Source organism: Marmota marmota, unplaced genomic scaffold (genome assembly GCF_001458135.2).
Source record: "Marmota marmota marmota unplaced genomic scaffold, marMar, whole genome shotgun sequence".
In the NCBI taxonomy this organism is placed as follows: Eukaryota; Metazoa; Chordata; class Mammalia; order Rodentia; family Sciuridae; genus Marmota; species Marmota marmota.
This window is the reverse complement of record NW_026000174.1, coordinates 20,561,285-20,570,992: the sequence shown is the minus strand read 5'-3', so window position 1 is coordinate 20,570,992 and position 9,708 is coordinate 20,561,285.

Sequence of the window (9,708 nt, the reverse complement as noted above, 5' to 3'; positions counted from 1 at the left end):
CTTGTCCATGGATCAGAATTCAGGCTTCAGTGGGGAAAAAGAAATTTTAAAAAAACATGGAATAAATGGGACATGTGGAAAAGTATGATTTGAGAACCATAGCATTTTCTGATACATTTCCTGACATAAAACAATCCTTTGACATAGACCACTGTATTGCATTACTTTTTCCACCCTCCCAGAATTCAGTCCCAGCCCCACCATTTATTTTTTTTTAATATTTATTTTTTGGTTGTAACTGGACACAATATCTCTTTTATTTATTCATTCTTTTTATGTGGTGCTGAGGATCGAACCCAGGGCCTCCCACATGCTAGGCGAGCACTCTACCGCTGAGCCACAATCCCAGCCCCCCAGTCCCACCATTTATGAACTGTAAAAGTTTGAAAGTCAGTTCATCCTCTATCAGCCTAGTTTATACTTCTCCAAAGAGATATGAGAATCAACCTCAGAGGAATGTAGTATGAATCAAAGGAGGTAGGGTTCATGTATCACCTGGCACAGAACAGGCTCCTACTAAGTATGGGTTAGTTTCCCGATTCCTTCTCTTCCCCACAGACACCTAACACATATCTCAGCCTATAAAACATTGTTACTGCATCCTTGCCAGTACATTATAACTCTTGAAACATATGCAATTGGAACATCCCACAGTCTCATTTTACCATATCATGTCTGGTCACAAATTCATAGAGGCTCTAAATATCTGGTGCTTGCTCACAAACTCCTTTCATACCCACTCCCAACATCAGTTATTGTGGGTGAAGTTCACTGTTAAAGCTCATCCCAGATAGAATTCTTTCATATCCTTGACATCAACTCTCATGACCTTATTGCACTCCAACATTTTACTCTAATGCTGTCATCGAAAGTTTCAATAGCTACTACTAAAATTAAATTGCAGACTCCCATAACTCACTTTCTACTAATATCTTAGAGTTAATTGAGCAATTTCAAGCCCTGATTCCCATGACAGTTTTTCAAACACCAAATTCTAGTCTTTTGAGCCCTGCATTTCATTTATCAGCCACTTTATTCAGTTTTTTATTCAGCATGGGCATTCCAGTTAGCCACTTAAACACACTCCCTAATACCTTCAAGGTCCTCACCTCCTCTTCAGTGATCTGCCTGAAAAGACAGAGCTAAAAAGTGGACAGAATTCAGCTTAGATCTCTCTCAAACCCCCTGCCCTTTGCAGTCTTTCATTCTTGTTAATGGTATTGGAAAAGACAGGCGATGGAAGTAAAAATGTACAAAAGGGACAGTTTAATTGCTTAAATGGAAAGTGGATTTGTCCTATAGTTATTGGTGAACTATCAGCAGGTTTAGAGTTTTTTTTTTTTACTACACTGCAGAAATATTCTAGATTACAGATAAATCTGACAAAAATAGGTTACATAGTGACTTTTTAAAAAGTAGTAAAAGGGAATAAATTTATAGAAACTTTAAAGGAATACAAACTTCTCCATGACATACAGAATATGGCAGGTGAGGGAAAGTAAGGCATAGAACACATTCCTGACTTCCTAACTAGAAAATTTTCAGATATCACTGTAAATAGGCCTTTTTATTCTTCTTTCCTGTAACAAAGGGGCTCTACTCCCTTTCTGTAGCTTATCCTTCCACCTGTGATCTGAATCTCATCAGCATTAACTGTTCTCAAAGTGATCCATGAGTGATCTCTCATCTCATTTTCTCTCTTCTATCTTCAACTTCTCCCCGTCTTTGAGGTCTTTCCATTAGGGTTTTCCAAATATAATTTAGTCTTTCATAGATGTTCCCTTCACACCATACACCCTTCATGTTTATAGTCAAAACTTCTAAAGCATCTTCTCTACTTATTACAGTTTCAGTCCACTTCAATCTAACTGCCTCCTCTATACTTACACCAAGATAGCTCAGCTGTTACAAAAGCCAACAGGTACTTGGGGATTCATTTTTCATATCTGTAAGCATGAATGGCAAGAATGCCTACATCATAAGGATTAAGGAAGTTAATACATACCTGTAACTTACAAGTTACCATTCATAATAATGCATTTTAACAACACCTTATGTCTTTTTAAAATTTGTTCTTTCGATATACATGACAATAGAGAATATTTTGACATATTATCTATACATGGAGAACACCTTATATCTTGATATTTTCTCTCTCCCTGACTCTCATAATCCCACACTTTTTTCATTTGTGTTCCTCTGAGACAAGTTTTATTCAAGTCAGAATTCTATTGGGTTTCAACTACATTATATCTGCAATTCTGATTAGAATACAATACACTCTGGCCTTTTCTTAATGGATTTGTCGTTTTCAAGGGATTTTTTGTTTTGTGTTCTTTTATTTACATTTTCAGGAGAAAAACAGATAATTTGGTGCCACTTCTCTTATGTGAAGGTATTCATTTATCCCAAAATGTTTTGAACCAATATGGGCAACCAGGGTCTAAGAGAATTTCAATTTAAAATAAATGACATGAACTTTTACCACCTACAATAATTAAAATATTTGTTCAAAATAAATTATTCCTTCAGCTCATATTCATAATGACTATATTTCTTGAGTACCTACTGCTCTTTATGAAAAGATTATCTAGCCTGTTTTAAAAATATATTTTTTTAGTTGTAGATGGACACAATACCTTTATTTTTATGTGGTGCTGAGGATCGAACCTGGCAAGGCGCGCACTCTACCACTGAGCCACAACCCCAGCCCCAAGATTGTCTAGTCTTTAAAACACTCCCTAAAGTTTGGTTTTACTTACATTTTACAGATACAGACACTTAGAAATTAGGTCACAGAGTTGACAAATAGCCTATCCAACTACAAATCTTACTCTTTCTCTTAAGTAGTGCTGCCTTTTTCTAGGCACTGGGAGTTCATTTACATGAAATTGGTGCTACCATGATCTATGATACCAGAACCTGTGCTGAATGCCTGGCTAGAAGACGACTTCTAAATATATAACAGCTGTCATCTGAGCTACAGTAGTCTTAGGAGAACACAAAGGAAGGAGAGGTTCTTTATGGTTGAGGATAGAAATAAGTTCTGTGGGGAAATGTCATTTACCCCAGAGAAGAGCATATTTTTGTTTATTTCCTCCCATAGACCTGCCTGATTTCCTTTCTCGATTGTCCTCATGGAATCTCCAATAGCAGTTTCTCAATCTCAGCTTTACTGACATTTTTGGTTAGATAATTTTCTGCTATGTGTTTGTTATATGATGCTTAGTAGCATTCCTGGTCTGTACCCACTTGAAGCCATTAAAACTCTTGATCTTCTGCAGCTGTGACAAATAAAATGCTTCTAGATATTGCCAAATTTCCCCAGGGCAGCGAATTGCCCCAGTTGAAACCACTTTCCAAAAATCTTTAACTTATTGCTGCACACCCCTCCTCCAGGAGGTGGAGCTTCACTCCCTCCCATCACATTGCAGGCACCCTTCTGCTTGGCGATTTGCTTCCAAAGTGTAGAATAAAGAAGTAGAGCAACTTTATAGAGAAACATGACAAACATTGTCTCAGTCCCATGATAAAGGTTAATAACATCATTCCCAGGTGTGTACTAAGAACGGCACATCACTGTTATTCCTCCCTCAGGCCCATAATCCCAGTCTAACCAAGAGTAAAACATCAAACAAACCCAAATGGAGGGACACGCCACAAAATATGTGTAACTTCTCAAATTGTTGTGGTCACCAGAGACAAAGACTAAGAAACCCTCACAGACCAGAAGAGACTAAAGAGAAAGTGACTAAATGTAATGAACAGAATCCAGGAATACAAAAAGGAAAAAAAAAAAAAAACAGTAGGAAAAAAAACTTGTGAAAACCAAGTTAAGTGCAGCTGAATTAACTTAATTACTGTCCTAGTTGTAACAAAAAAGTATACATGAACTTTCTGTGATTCTAAAAAGTTTATTCTAAAATAAAATGTTTTTTTCAATTGGAGATAGGCATAGTCTCATGTTTTAGCAATTACCTTCCTCCCAACTATCCAGTAGAAATGTATGTACATATGCTTCAGAAATAATGCAAGAACTACTACCACAGTATGCTCTGTAGTTTCCAAACACTAGGAAAAAAATGAATCTGTCTACAGAATAACAAAATTATGGAAAATTTGTACAATGAAATCCTATACAGTAACAAAAATACATCATCTGCAGCTATATGCCACTAGGATGAATCATCTCACAATCACTAAAAGAAGCCAAACCAAATAAGATTGTGCACTGCATAATTCCATTTTTAAAAGATCAAAACAAAAAAAAAATCCCACTGAACAATAATGTTTATGAAGGCATATGTATTTTTAAAATGGAGTAGGTGTAATAAAGTACCCGAAAAGTTGGATGAGTTACAGCTGCAGGACAAGATGTAGGAGTGCATACTCTGGGGCTCTTAAGTACTGGTAATGTTCTATTTCTTGATCTAGTGATGGTTTCTATGAGGGATCACTTGGTAATCACTTATGAAACTGCCATTTATATTTAATGTAGTTACATATAGTTCACATTAAAATTTGGTTTTAAAAAGGTTCACATCACCTTTAATAAAGGCATGATACAAACAGATCAGGATAGAATGAAAACAAATGTATGGTGAATTGCCTATTTATAGAAGTTTTAAGAAAAAAGCAAATGGCTAACAAGTGTTAAATATTTCAAAAAAAAAAAAAAGTTCAAACAGATACCAAAACTGATGCAAACCAGAAGATAGCACTTCTCAATTATCAAAATGACAAAAATAAACTTAAAAAATAATACCATGTTAAGAATGGGATTAAGCAGATACTGTTAACATAAATGTTAATTGTTATACTTGGAAAGCTACATGTCCACAACTACTGAAAATGTTAAAAACTTGCATGACTTTTCAATCAGTACTTTCTTCTCTGGGTCATCATACCATGGGAAAAATCTCAAATACAGAAAAGAAAGTTCTGGGCATAAGGGTGCTTTTTCAGAATAATCTCAAAGAATCCAATTTTGATCAGTGAAAAACACATAAAAGTATGGCCCATGCTTGTCTGTTTAATCATTACAATAGACAATATACAATATGTACAGGACTAAAAGTATATGGTAGAAATATGAGGATTATAACTAAGGAATTAAAACAAACCCTTTGCATTCATTAAAAAATATATCAAAATACTATCCACAGGTGTTTTTTTTTTTGGGGGGGGGGGAGGTTGTGTTTTTTTTTTGTTCTTGTTGTTTGGGATTTGTAAAAACTTTCTTGAATCAAAATGAACTCCTTTAAATTAATGGAAGAGGAGTCAAAAAGGCAAAATCCTTTTGTCAAATCCCCAAGAGATAAATGAATACCTGCCAACTATCATTGGATTTGGTGGGTGGGCGATTATTGGTAGCCTCTGTAGAGAGAGAGAATTTTAGGTTACTGATACATACGTTCTACAAGTTTGCTACCAAAATAAGAAATAAACTGGTAGTGAGGAGCACAGGAAAAACAGCTTTCAGGTGGTTTCTTTGCTTTCCAGTCAGGACAGAAGGCTGAAGCAAGATGAGTACCAGCAGAGCACAGGTGACAGGAATAGCCTTGAATTGAAAGAAAAACACCTGCCAGAGTCACAGAGAGGGCCTTGCCTAGATCCCCCGGGTCTGATTAAAATGGGCTATTCAGACCACTTTAAAACTTTAACTGGAAAGTTAAAAAGCAGCCAGCACATGAGTTACAAGTGATAGTAGGTCTCCACGCAAAGACTCCTCATTACGTGCGAACCCCGATTCTGTCTCCCATCCCTGTCCCAGGTGACCGCAGACTCAGTCAGCACATTCCCCTCTCCCACGAGGACAACGGCCACCCCTGAAAGACTGCAGCTTGGCCTTCCCCACCACCCAGGCCTGGAAGATCCTCGGGACTTAGTCCAGGGCCTCTTCCCTCGTCTTCAAACAGAATGTGGGCGCTGGAAGGACCCCCCACCCCCGGAGTCCTTCCTATTCTACAGCATATAGAACGCACATCTAAGAAGAGACACGTCTTTTCATACCGTGGGTCTTCGTGGGTGTCGGTGGCAAAGGGTAAATCCCCGTGTTGAAAGCCACAAATCAAAAGGAAAATGTTCTACCCGTACCTGCTTTCTGATGAGAACAGAGAGCTCAACCTTTAGCCCTTTAAAGCCTCTCTCACTCCTCCGAATTGAGCGCAGCAAACCAGCAAAGAGGGCTGGCTGCGTGGGCTGGCGCAGAGGGGTTGGCTCCCGGTGTCCCGCCCAGTGATTGGCTGGCCAGACAAGGGGGCTTAGGTCCCATGGTCTGTCTACGCCTCCCACTGGAGTTTCCCCACAAAGAAGACACTTTGTTTCAATAGAGGGGGGTCCTCATCACTCTGCCCACCTGCGGGCACACAACTTCCTTTCCTGATGAAAAATAACCTTGTGGTTGGGGAAAAAACATCTGGGAATTGGACCCAGCCTTAATGATCAGACTGGTTGACTCCCAGTAAATAATATCCCTTAATTTATTCACCCATCCAGTAATTTGCGTGACTGTTGAGCCCCTACTTTGTGTCTGGCAGTTTTCTAGGTCCTCTATAGCAGTGAACAAAATAACCAAAAGTCTGTTCCCTTATCCTCCATCCATATGGAGCTTAAATTCTATTGGAGGAGCTCAGATTTTTTTTTTTTAAGTAGTATATATAGTGTGGTGATAGTTGCTGTGAAGAAAAATAATGGGGCCTAAGGGGCATGATGGTGGAGATGCGGTAGGGAATGGATGGGTCCTATTTGTCTTTAAGTGGAAAGGGAGAACACTGCTAAGGAGCCATTTATAGAAAGCTAGTCTAAGCCATGCAGATGTCTGGGAGATTAAAGCATTCCAGGAGGAGGAAATCTCAGCTGAAGAGGCCCTCGGGCAAGAGCCTCCTTAACATAACAGAGGAAAGTGTGAATCAAATCAACCACAATGGTCACCTTCACTATGTTGATTTACTGATAGCACAACTTCATCCAAATCCCACAGGACCAAAACTTCTCTTGTGTAAATTTATGACCTTGGCCACTGAAGACAGGGATCTCAAAGTTGGCTTAGAACCTAATAGGTCCAGTAACTCCAGGAATAGATTTGTCTAATTCTGAGATAAGAGATCTCTGGATTAAATGAATAAACGGGCCTTCTCTTGGTATGGCTTCCATTTTCTCAGAATAAACCATTCAAAAGACCTCTTTGGATTTAGATAGCAAAATCTGGGAGATTCTGGAGTTGACCATCTCCTCATTTAAGGTAGCATTTCTCCAGGTGGAATCTTCACGGAGCGCTTTACACTTTATTAGCAAAGGAGCCAGTATTCATTGGCATTAAGCAGATATATATGCTAGGCAGCTGATGCTAAGGGGCTCAGGCGTGCTAGGTAACAAGACGGATCCAACCATCTCAATCACAGTTACAGATCATAAGCCTAGATTACAAAGATTCATGTAAAAACTAACTCAAAAGGATAACCAATGCTGTGTGAGATCAGGAAGAAGATAAACTCTCCTTTATTTGATTCTAAGCTAGTACTTTAATTGGTTAAATACTGGCTTTCAAAGGTGTGCATTATTATGTTCACAAGTACATCCACTTTAAGAAAAACTATGAATGTTGGAAGTTTAGGTTCTGAAACCATTTTAACATGCCCATAAAGTTATGACATAGAATGCATTTATTCCCTGGGGGGAAAAAAACTGGGGAGACAGTTAAAGAAGCTAAAGAAAGTTTTAGAAGCTTGAGGGTCCTGAAACTGTACCTGAATAAAAATGAATTAGACATTTAAAATTTAATTTACATATGCTTGATCATATTTAATTTTACATAGAGCTTAAGTATTCTAATATTATAAATTTTAGTGCAATCGAGTAATCTTTTTTTCTTTTTCCTTTGCTTCATTTTTTATTTTATTTTTATTTATTTATTTTTTCAGTACTAGGGATTGAACCCAGGGGCATTTTACCCTACACCTCCAGCCTTAAGCTGCATCCCCAGACCTTTTTGATTGATTGATTGATTGATTTGACAGATTCTCCCTAAATTGCTGAAGCTGGACTTGAATTTGTGATTCTCCTGCCTCAGCCTCTGGGTAGATGGGATTACAGGCATGTGCCACTGTGCCAGGCTTTCCTTTAACTTTAATTCCCACTGAAATTAGCCCCTGTGGCAAAGAATATTGTGTGCTCCTTAATGCAATGTTATTAAAGAAAATTCTGCTTTATCTCCTCTTTATTACTTTAGTAAAATTTAATTTTGTAGATCTTTTTTAAATCTTAAAATACTAAATAATAAAAATGAAAATGTAAGTCTTCTGTGGTTCAGCAGTAGCGTGCTCCTCTAGCAAGTGTGAGACCCTGGGTTGGATCCTCAGCACTACATAAAAATAAATAAAATAAATGTATTGTGTCCAACTACAACTAAAAAATAAATATTTTTTTAAAAAGTAAGTCTTCTTAATTCACAACTATAGCAAAAAGGCATCTCAGAAACATTTTAAAGATGTCTTCTCACACTGATGTTAGTGAGATACCATTCTTCATAAAACTAATAAGGTGCCAAGAAAAGATTAACAAAATCTCCATCTTGTTTTGCCGTCTTAAAAGGCAATCTGCATAAATATTCATAGTGCTATCATCTTGTTCTATTTTCTGTTTATATAAATTTGTATTTTGAAGTGTTATTTGGACAGAGGATGTTTATGATACCTAGACTTTTGAGATTGTTGCAATGACTTGTGAAAATGATCATTACTTATCTAAAAGTTAGGCCAATCTGAGTAATTGTAGTACTTATTATCTGTTGACCAGATAATACTTTAAATGACATCTCTGGATTATTAATGGCAAAAAAATGCTTAGAGTAGTTAGCACTTGTCATTTTTCTCATATCTCACAAGCATAAAAATAAAAATTAAAGTGGTAGGGGCTGGGGCTTGGAGCTCAGTGGTAGAGTGCTTGCCTCACACATGTGAGGCGCTGGGTTTGATCCTCAGCACCATATAAAAAATAAATAAATAAAATAAAGATATTGTGTCCATCTACAACTAAAAACATTTTAAAACATTAAAGTGGTAGAAATTCCTTTTTCACTAAGAGTTTGCAAGAGTGTCTTTTAGGCCCCTGATTTCTTCCTGTCTGTACTCACATCAATCTCTCCCAATAAACAATCACACTATATACACAAACTATCCAGTATAGATCCATTCATATTTTCTCTGTGCTGTTTAATTAAACTCAAACACATTAAGTTATAAAATTTGAGTTATATTATTCCATTTTTATATCTTTATTTTCTCACCCAATAAATAATTTTTCTTATTTCCTGGCTGACTATTGTTATTTTTCTCCCCACGGGACTTCACCCACCAAAGGTATGCTTCATACTGAATAAAGATGTTTTAACTATTCTTTGTTTTATTCCCTGAACCTAGAACAGTGGATGAAATCAACAGGTATCAAGAATGTGAGAAGGGAGTGAAGTGAAAACAAGAAGGACAAGTAGAAAGAACAACCAGGAGGCCAGACAGGCTAACATGGGATGAGGGAGCAGAAAAATGGAATATGGAGTCAGAGAGGTGGGGAAGAAAAACAGAAAGATAAGGAGAGATTATGTAAGACCATATAGGTCACTGTAAGTACTGAAGACTTTCACTCTGAGTAAGCTAGGAAGTCAACTGAGGGTTTGGAGAAAAGTGAATGATACAATTATATTTTAAGAGA